Genomic DNA, 10,989 nt, shown 5'->3' with positions numbered 1-10,989 from the left:
GGGGTTGAACTCTGAATCCATTGTGTAGCTGGCTCCAAAGCTGTTGGACTCACCCCTTCCTCTTTCGCAAATCCTGATCATTCTCCCTTTAGTTGCTTCTCCTGAGAATTTTTTCTGAAAGCTGTCTAAAAGGTCCCTGTTTATGGAAATGTGACCTCTAAGAACTTTTCAGAGCCTCTCCTCAGGCAGACCCTTGAGTGTTCCATTTTATCAGGCAACTAGACCCTGAGCTTAGTAATATTTTGCATCCCCACCATGTGCTTGGAGAATTTTGAGCATTACTTTACTAGCGTGTGGGATGAGTGCAATTGTGCGGTAGTTTGAGCATTCTTTGGCATTGCCTTTCTTTGGGGTTGGAATGAAAACTGACCTTTTCCAGTCCTGTGGCCACTGCTGAATTTTCCAAATTTACTGACATATTGAGTGCAGCCCTTTCACAGCATCATCTTTTAGGATTTGAAATAGCTCAACTGGAGTTCCATCACCTCCACTAGCTTTGTTGTGATGCTTTCTAAGGCCCACTTGACTTCACATTCCAGGATGTCTGGCTCTAGGTGAGTGATCACACCATCGTGATTAACTGGGTCGTGAAGATCTTCTTTGTACAGTTCTTCTGTGTATTCTTGCCACCTCTTCTTAATATCTTCTGCTTCTGTCAGGTCCATACCATTTCTGTCCTTTATCGAGCCCATCTTTGCATGCAGTGTTCCCTTGGTATCGCTAATTTTCTTGAAGAGATCTCTAGTTTTTCCCATTCTGTTGTTTTCCTCTATTTCTTTGCATTGATTGCTGAGAAAGGCTTTCTTATCTCTCCTTGCTATTCTTTGGAACTCTGCATTCAAATGGGTCTATCTTTTCTTTTCCCCTTTGCTTTTCGCTTCTCTTCTTTTCACAGCTATTTGTAAGGCCTCCCCAGACAGCCATTTTGCTTTTTTGCATTTCTTTTCCCTGGGGATGGTCTTGATCCCTGTCTCCTGTACAATGTCATGAACTTCTGTCCATAGTTCATCAGGCACTCTAGTCTCTTAAATCTATTTCTCACTTCCACTGTATAATCATAAGGGATTTGATTTAGGTCATACCTGAATGGTTTAGTGGTTTTCCCCACTTTCTTCAATTTAAGTCTGAATTTGGCCATAAGAAGTTCATGATCTGAGCCACAGTCAGCTCCCAGTCATGTTTCTGCGGACTGTGTAGAGCTTCTCCATCTTTGGCTGCAAATAATATAATCAATCTGATTTTGGTGTTGACCATCTGGTGATGTCCATGTGTAGAGTCTTCTCTTGTGTTGTTGAAAGAGGGTGTTTGCTATGACTAGTGTGTTCTCTTGGCAAAATTCTATTAGCCTTTGCCCTGCTTCCTTCTGTACTCCCAAGGCCAAATTTGCCTGTTACTCCAGGTGTTTCTTGACTTCCTACTTTTGCATTCCAGTCCCCTATAATGAAAAGGACACCTTTTTTGGGTGTTAGTCCTAAAAGGTCTTGTAGGTCTTCATAGAACCGTTCAACTTCAGCTTCTTCAGTTACTGGTTGGGGCTGTCACACGAGTATATGTTCCTTGGTTCTTTGTCTCGTTGCAACAAAGATTTGGAGTGACGGACATAAACGCCCCCTCGGCGTGTCACAGCTCTCAGGTCTTGGATAGACCATGTTATAGCTCTCAGGTCTCGAATGGACCATGTTATAGCTCTTGGACAAATCAGTGTTACAGCTCTATTTTATTTAGAAGATAGCAGGAAAATCCATCTTCGAGGCATGAGGGCACGTTGATCCAAAGACACAAGGAGAAGAGCACCCCAGCGCACAGGAGAGAGAGAGAGCGAGCTAGCTTTGGCTCCTCTATTTATATGTTTATCTCTCCCTGGGCCTGTCCTATGTAAATTGGGCCAGCCAGGAGTGTTGTTTGTTTTACTGGAGGTCTGGTCCTTGGACCTTCTTTTGTTCCATTTTCATGGGCTTTTCCCTTCCTTGTCTGGTAGCCACCACCATTTTGGACTCCTTTTCCCTGTTCTACCTACCTAACAGGGCATAGGCTTGGATCACCGTGATATTGAATGGTTTGCCTTGGAAATGAACAGAGATCATTCTTTCATTTTTGCATTTTGGACTCTTTTGTTGACCATGATGGCTACTCCATTTCTTCTAAGGGATTCCTGCCCACAGTAGTAGATAAAATGGTCATCTGAGTTAAATTCACCCATTCCAGTCCATTTTAGTTCGCTGATTCCTAGAATGTCGACTTTCACTCTCGCCATCTCCTGTTTGACCACTTCCAATTTGCCTGGATTCATGGATCTAACATTCCAGGTTCCTATGCAGTATTGCTCTTTATAGCATTGGACCTTGCTTCTATCACCAGTCACATCCACAACCAGGTGTTGTTTTTGCTTTGGCACCATCCCTTCATTCTTTCTTAAGTTATTTCTCCTCTGATCTGATGCTTTTGAACTGTGGTGTTGGAGAAGACTCTTGAGAGTCCCTTGGACTGCAAGGAGATCCAACCAGTCCATCCTAAAGGAGATCAGTCCTGGGTGTTCATTGGAAGGTCTGATGTTGAAGCTGAGACTCCAATACTTTGGCCACCTGACGGGAAGGGCTGACTCGTTTGTAAAGACCCTGATGCTGGGTAAGATTGAGGGCAGGAAGAGAGGGGAAGACAGAGGATGAGATGGGTGGATGGCATCACCGACTTAATGGACTTGAGTTTGGGTGGGCTCCGGGAGTTGGTGTTGGACAGGGAGGCCTGGCGTGCTGCAGCTCACGAGGTTGCAAAGAGTCGGACATGACTGAGCAACTGAACAGACTGACTGACCATGTGCTTTGTTATTGTAGTTCATTTGCTAAGTCCTGTCCCACTCTCTGCGACCCCATGAACACTTCCCTGTCCTTCACCGTCTCCCAGAGTTTGCTCAAACTCATGTACTTTGAGTTGGTGATGCCATCCAACCATCTCAGCCTCTGTTACCCTCTTCTCCTCCTGCTGTCAGTCTTTCCCAGCATCAGGGTATTTTCCAGTGAGTTGGCTCTTCATAGCAGGTAGCCAAAGTGTTGGAGCTTCAGCTTCAGCATCAGTTCTTCCAATGAATATTCAGAGTTGATCTCCTTTAGGATGGACTGGTTGGATCTCCTTGGAGTCCAAGGGACTCTCAAGAGTCTTCTCCAACACCACAGTACAAAGCATCATTTCTTCAGTGCTCAGTCTTCTTTATGGTCCAACTCTCACATCTGTATATAAGTACTGGAAAACCCATAGCTTTTCACTATGTAGAACTTTGTCAGCAAAATGATGTCTCTGCTTTTAATACACTGTCTAGATTTGTCATAGCTTTTCTTCCAAGGCGTGAGCGTCTTTTAATTTCACGACTACAGTCACTGTCCGTAGTGATTTTGGAGTCCAAGAAAAGAAAATCGGTCACTGCTTCCTCTTTTTCCCCTTCTGTTTGCCATGAAGTGATGTTACGAGATGCCATCATCTTTGTTTTTTGAATGTTGAGTTTTACTATGTGCTTACGCTTCCTTGGGCTTCCCTTGTGGCTCAGATGGTAAAGCATCTGCCTACAATGTGGGAGACCCTACAATGTGGGTTGGGAAGTTCCCCTGGAAAAGGAAATGGCAACCCACTCCAGTATTCTTGCCTGGAGAATCCCATGGACAGAGGAGGCTGGTGGGGTACAGTCCATGGGGTTGCAAAGAGTCAGACACAACAGAGCGACTTCACTTTCACTTTCAGATGCTGTTGTAGGCACAGGGACTGTGCACCTAGTACAGTGCTTTGCCCTTTTAGGGCCTCAATAAATGTGTGATGGATTAACCAACTTTAAAACGCGTAGAAAATAAAAACCATCACTCTGTCTAATAAAAACCAGTCACTGTTAGCAACTTAGAGCATAACAGCATTCAATTTTCCTACAATCTGACATTTCATATGTTATGCAGCCCTAACCACTGTTTGTTTGAAGAATTTTGTCTTTCATACTTGAGCTAAGAGCCAGCAGCAGAGCAAATAGGAAATATGGCCTGCACCCAGCCAAGGCCACAAAGTAGAGTGTTTGCAGACCGAGGTCTATGACATCAAAGAACTAATGGTCAGGTTGAGGTGCCCCCCTCAGCTCAATCCTTTTAGTCCTGGGGGACTTGGGATGGGTAACAGAAGGTAAAGTACCTCTTTGCCCCTCCCATTTCCTCACCCTCTTCTCAATGGACTTTGGCTATGGCCTTTGAAGCTAGGTCATCCCATTGGATTCTACTTGGGTATATTTAGGTAGAAAAACATTTTGCATCCTGTGCTCAGATACATATTATCTTTTTTCTTAGTTTATGACTTAATTTTTAATATTTAGAGCAATAATCAGTTTGGGCTTATTTTGATATATATGAAAGATAATTTTTTTAAACTTTCCCAAATGTTTACCCAAGTGTCATTTAGCATTTAATAATCCAGCCTTTCCCATTGATTTAAGATGCCCTCTTTATCTTACACTGTTTAGAGGTTTTGAATCACGAGAACAACCAATCTATGTTTTAGAAACAGTACTGCAAGAGTTGGCTTAAAACTCAACATTCAGAAAACTAAGATCATGGCATCCGGTCCAATCACTTCATGGCAAATAGATACAGAAACAATGGAAACAGTGATAGACTTTATTTTTTGGGGTTCCAGAATCACTGTAGATGATGACTGCAGCCATGAAATTAAAACACTTGCTCCTTGGAAGGAAAGCTATGACCAACCTAGATAGCATATTAAGAAGCAGAAACATAATTTTGCCAACAAGGATCCATCTAGTCAAAGCTGTGGTTTTTCCAGTAGTCGTGTATAAATGTGAGAATTGGACTGTAAAGAAAGCTGAGTGCCGAAGAATTGATGCCTTTGAACTGTGGTGTTGGAGAAGACTCTTGAGAGTCCCTTGGACTGCAAGGAGATCCAACTAGTCTATCCTAAAGGAAATCAGTCCTGAATGTTTATTGGAGGGACTGATGCTGAAACTAAAACTCCAATACTTTGGCCACCTGATGCGAAGAACTGACTCACTAGAAAAGACCCTGATGCTGGGAAAGATTGAAGGCGGGAGGAGAAGGGGATAACAGAGGATGAGATGACTGGATGGCATCACTGACTTGATGGACATGAGTTTGAGTAAGCTCCAGGAGTTGCTGGTGGTGATGGACAGGGAAGCCTGGCATGCTACAGTCCATGGAGTCACAAAGAGTCAGTCATGATTGAGCGACTGAACTGAACTGCAAGAGAAAGAGTACGGCAAGAGATAGCTAAAGAATATTTGTTGCTAGAGCCCCATCAGAGGTTAATCTGAGAAACAATGCATTGGTCCCTTTTTGGAGCACTTCTTCTGGCGGTGGGCACTACTGCTGGGGTGGAGGAACAGCAGTGGTTCATGCAAAAAAGCTGAGCTCTATAAAGTGTGGTCTGTGGACTTCAGGGCCCAAAGCATCTTCAGGGGGCCTGAAAGATAAAACGTGCTTCCCTAAAAGTACTAAGGTTATTTTACTTTTTTCACTGTGTTAACATTGGCACTGATGGTACAAAAGCAATGGTGGGTTTTCATTTACCAGCAGTTTTCTGCTGATACCTTAGCATGAATCAATGCAGTGGCACCAAACAGTGCTAATGTGTTCTTCTCTGTCATGCACTAAAAGAAAGACAGAAGGAAGAAAGGAAGGAAGAAAAGCCAGCCAGTTTCAAAAAGAATGCTCTTGGTGAGGCAGTAAAAATCATTCATTTTATTAAACTCAACCCTTGAGTATTCATCTCTGTAGTATTCTATGTGACAGAATATGAGCTGTGCACAGCGTACTTCTGTGTGCTGAAGTACAATAGTTTTTCAGGGAGAAGCACCACGTGATTGTTGGGAGTTTTGAGCTGAAATAGCTGCTTTTTTTCACAGAACGCTACTGTTACTTGAAGAAAGAGGACTGACAAATATGATTATCCAGACTTGAGTATTTGGCAGATGTTTTCTCTAAAATAAATGAAGTGAGCTTGTCACTTCAAGGATATCATCTGACTGTAATTGTTGCCAATGACAAAATTTGAGTACTCAGGAAAAAAATGACAGTTTTGGAAAACCTGTATCCACTACTCATTTTCCTCATTTTTTTCTTACATGATGAGTTTGACAGTTTCTCCAGACTTAGTGACTTTCCTGATGAGATTACTAGTGATATTAACGAATATGAACTTTTTATATTGTATAATTAACTTTTTGAAGATCTGCCTGATTCAGTAAACTAGTACTTTTCAGATTACCAATGCGTGATGTTACAAAGTCAGGCATGGGTAAGAGAGCCATTTAAATATTTGTTTATTCGGCTGCCCTGGGTCTTCGTTGCAGCAGGCGGGCCGTCTAGTTGTGGCACGAGGGCTCCAGAGTGCATGTGCGTGGGCTCAGTAGTTGCAGCACACGGGCTTAGTTGTTCCTTGGCACATGGGATCACTGTTCCCTGACCAGAGGTTGAACCCGAGTCCCCTGCATTGCAAGGCAGATTCTTAACCACTGGACCACTGGGGAAGTCCCAAAATAGCCATTTAAAGTACAAGATAGACTAATGGATTTTAGCATGACACAGTATGAATATTGATATGATTTCAGATTCCACATTGCAACTAACTATTTTTTGGTCTCTGAGTCATGGGCAATTTATTTTTTTTAACTGTGGTAAAATATGCACAACATAAAATTTGTTAACCATTATTAAGTGAATAGTTGAGTGGCATGAAGTACGTTTATATTAGTAATGCAATTATCACCACTCTATCTCCAGAACTTTTTTATCATCTCATACTGAAACTCTGTTCCCATGAAAAAATAATTCTCTAGTCCTCTCTTCCACAGGAGAGGATCTGAAGAAGCTATTAAAACATGGTTCCTTTTTCTATCTAAATGTCTGTATGAGGATGGATTTTCTTCATATACTTCAATGAAAACAACTTATCACAGCAGAGTGAATGCAGAAGCTGATATAAGAAGTAATCTGTATTAGTTTCCCATTGTGTGTGCACTCTGTTGCAATGTCGTGTCTGAGTCTATGTGATCCCATGGGCTGTAGCCTGCCAGGCTCCTCTGTCCATGGGATTTCCCAGGCAAGAATATTGGAGTGGATTGCCGCTTCCTACTCCAGGGTATCTTCCCAACCCAGGGATCAAACTCACATCTTTTGTGTCTCGTGACTGGCAGGCAGAGTCTCTGGTGACCACTGAGACACCAGAGAAGTCCAACTATACCATAATTTAAAAAAGAAGAAGAAGCAAGTGACAGCTTCTCCCCCATTCATTGACTCATTTGAGTCACCTCAGGGTGTGCCCACCATCCCAGACGTTAAGGATACGTACAGACATATAAAATAAAAAATAATAGCACTCTTCTTTGTTTTTAAAACATGATTAAAAACATGTTACTATTCTAATATGTAATAGATTTCTAGTTGTTATTTTAAATGAATTAGTAAGATTTTTTAAATTTAGTATCAAAGTAAATATTGATAGATATAATCCACATAAACAACAGCTCTTTGGGCTCTTTAATAAATTTTTAACAGTATAAAGTGTCCTGGGAGAACTGTTAATATAATCAATCCCAGTGGCAAACAGATTATGAACACCAAATAGCTGGAATTTTCCAAATGCCTTTTGTGACCCACAGAAATACAGTTTACAGTGTGGGCCAGCAAATATATACATGTGCATATACGTACATACACAGATGCATAAACAAGGCAAAAGTTTCATGAAGTAATTCTTATTCGTGTATGTGTGTGTGTGTACACTTAGTTGTGTCTGCACACTATTTTCTACTCAGTTGTTTTTCTTCTGAAAGTTCCTGGTCACAATCCAACACATTGATTCCATGATCCACTCAATAGGTCAGGACCCGAAGTCTGAAAATCCTGGCTGAGCATTAGAACCACTTGAAAAACACTTAAAAATATAGATTTCCAGGGCTGAGAACTATTAACATGAAGAAGAAAGGTCAAGGGAAGAGGGAGTCTTATGTTTCTCCTTTGAGAACATGGCTGGGCTGCTAGTTTTCTGATGATTAACTGATTACGACCATCAAAGGACTGAGTCATGAGAGACACACGTTCTGGGTTCAGCATCAGGCAACACGTTATCCTAGGCAGAAAAATCTCCAGGCAAAGAGAAAGCATTACTGAAATGTCCAGGGCTGTGCTTCTGGCTGCAGCTCTGAGCTTGCCAGGCTGTGCTTGGTGGATAGGACTGTGCTGGGAAGAAAGCAGTTTTCCAGAAATCCAGAGAAGTAGGTTCAAGTCTCTGCCACAGAGGCAGGGCAGAGTTTGCAGCCGATGAGAGAGGGGCTCAAGTTCTGGTGCAACCTGGGGAAAGCTGCAAATGATCTAGACCTCTGCCTGCTTATCTCTGAAGTGGGGAGAAAAGTGCCTGCCTGGCTGTGTTGTCCGTGAGCGTCAGTAAGCTCTCCGGGCCTGGCGCACAGTGTAGGTTTTCCGAGACGGTAGGTGGTTTTCTCACTGCTCTGAGCAGTGCTGTGCCGTGTGAAGTTGGCCAAGTCACTGAGCTCCTGGGTGTACACTGGACACAGCGCTGCTGCCTCAGCTGCCTCCCACAGTTAGTGTGGAGGCCGAGTGAGAAAATGGGAGGAAGGAAGGAAGCGTGATGTGCTCTTAAGGGAAGGTGCCCAGAACAGAGCCTGGGGCACAGAGCTGATGCCAAGGGGACAGGCCCCTGGCCATCTAGAGGGCAGGTGAGCAGGTGCAGAGCAACACACGTACCTCCTGCCCCAGCTAGGGGCCTCTGAACACGTGGGGAGGGAGGCAGGAAATAAGCCCCTCGGCTTCAGTGCTTCATCCCTGTGCCTTCATCCCAGCTCATCCCTGCCACCCCAGCGTCATGAAAATATTACTACTCAAATGAGAAAACAGACTCCACAAGGTTAAATAGCTGGCCAAGGTCACACAGCTTATAGATGAGAGTAGATGCCCCACTTTGGTGGCTGGGCAGCAGTGGCTGCTGCCCAGGCCTCCTGTCCTTCTGAGCAGACTTGCTAATGGGGGTGGGGGTTGCTGGCTGCTTGGGGCTGGGGAGGACCAGTGCAGGGCTCACCCCTGGGGACCCTGCAGCCAGCTGACGGACTCTCTAGCTGGGCTCCCCCTGACCACCAGGGGGCCTTCTGCAGACGAGGGGCTTGGTTCCCAGCACCGGCGTGTGTGTGAAGATGGCCCTGGGATGAGAGCGTAACACCGGTGACAACACCTCTCCCCGCTCGCTCACCTTGGCCAGCTGCCTCACGGTCACGGCACTAGGCACGAAAAGGGAAAAAAAGGTGAGTAGCGCCTCTCCCCACCACCCTTCCACACAGTGGATTCTAACTCTTTGTCTCTCTTTCACCCTGTCTCTCTGTCTCTCTCATACACCCTCATGAATAGTTTCTACAACAGACATCAGGTAATTGTCATCCTACACAATTATATTCTTTCCAGTTGGTAAGAAACAGCACTGATTCCATCATCATCTCCATCTTTCCAGCTGCAATAAAATGGTACTTGCAGCACTCTCTACAAGAGACATCTCATCTCACCTCCAAGTATCTCCTGATACTGCTAAGCAAAGATGAGAGACATCTATGTGATAAGCAACCTTGCAACCATCCGTCTCTAACATAAGATAACACATGGTCTTAGCAATGACAATTGCTCCAAAGTGCCTCCATCTCCTGTTGAGATGAAACCATTCAGGCGTGTGGTAGATTCAAATAGATTCAAGACGTGACAACAGAGAATGTCCTGAGACCCCCAAAAAGAGTAACCTAACAGTCAGGGTTCACAGCCCTGGCTGCACGGTGGGATCACCTGGAGAGCTTTAGATGGACGCCTGGGTCTCACCCCGTGTTTCTGATTTACTTGCCCTGGAGGGCAGCTGGTACCAGAATATTTAAAAGCTTTTGCAGCAGGCTAACGTGCAGCCAAGCTTGAGAACCAGAGATCTAGACGAATAGGGAAATTGGGCTCAGGAACAATGATTAAAGGGCAGGGTCTGGTTATTTCAGAGGAAGGACGATGACAACTGCTCCTCGGTGTGTGTTCCATCGACTGTCTGGAGGACTGTCATGAACAACTGGCAGATCTTACATTTGAAAGTTCTTTTATAGTTTGCAAAGTATTTGATCTTATTTTAACCTCGCCACAATTCTGGGAAGCAGACAAGACGACATGCTTAGATGAGAAACAAGAGCCTCAGAGAGCTGAGGGATTTGCAAAGACATAAATGGGAGAATCACTTTGGGAGAACCATCATCCAGAGTTTCCAGCAGCCCAAAGTCCCAACGAGTTCATTTGCACTATTAAATGCCTTTGTCCTCTCTGAGGCAGAGCAAAATCTATTCATGGGTAAAAGGTAGGAAATCTTTTAAGAGAAGATGAAGTGACGGAGAGAAAACCAACCAAAATGGAAAGTTCCTCAGAAAGCAGATTAACAAGGAGCTGTCTTCCTACGAGGGACAAAGAGCAATGGTTATTGTTTTATTTTCTCCTGTGTATATAGGGCAAAAGATTGATATGGCAACAGAAGGTTAGATAATTGAAGGAACTTTCTAGTTTTCTCATCTATAATACCATCAGCTGGAGCTAGGTGCACGTAGGATCTGTAATCCTGAGAACTCTGGCTTCCATTCCAGGCAGGCCACTTGCCTGTAACCTGCGACAAAATATAATGCTCTTCCTCTCAGGGTCACAGACAAATGAGATACGGTGGGTAAATGGTAAAGGTAAACCATTCAAAGGTCAGTAGTAGTAGTGGTGTTAGTTGCTCAGTCGTGTCTGACTCTCTGCGACCCCATGGACTGTAGCCCACTGGGCTCCTCTGTCATGGGATTCTCCAGGCAAGAGCACTGGATGGGTTGCCATTCCCTTCTCCAGGGGATCTTCTCGACCCAGATACCTTACTGTCTGAGCTACAGGGAAGCCCTGGATTAACCTTTATTCAAAGGTTAATAAAGGAATT

This window comes from Ovis aries, chromosome 12, assembly GCF_016772045.2.
Source record: "Ovis aries strain OAR_USU_Benz2616 breed Rambouillet chromosome 12, ARS-UI_Ramb_v3.0, whole genome shotgun sequence".
Taxonomy (NCBI): domain Eukaryota; kingdom Metazoa; phylum Chordata; class Mammalia; order Artiodactyla; family Bovidae; genus Ovis; species Ovis aries.
This window is presented reverse-complemented; position numbering follows the sequence as displayed.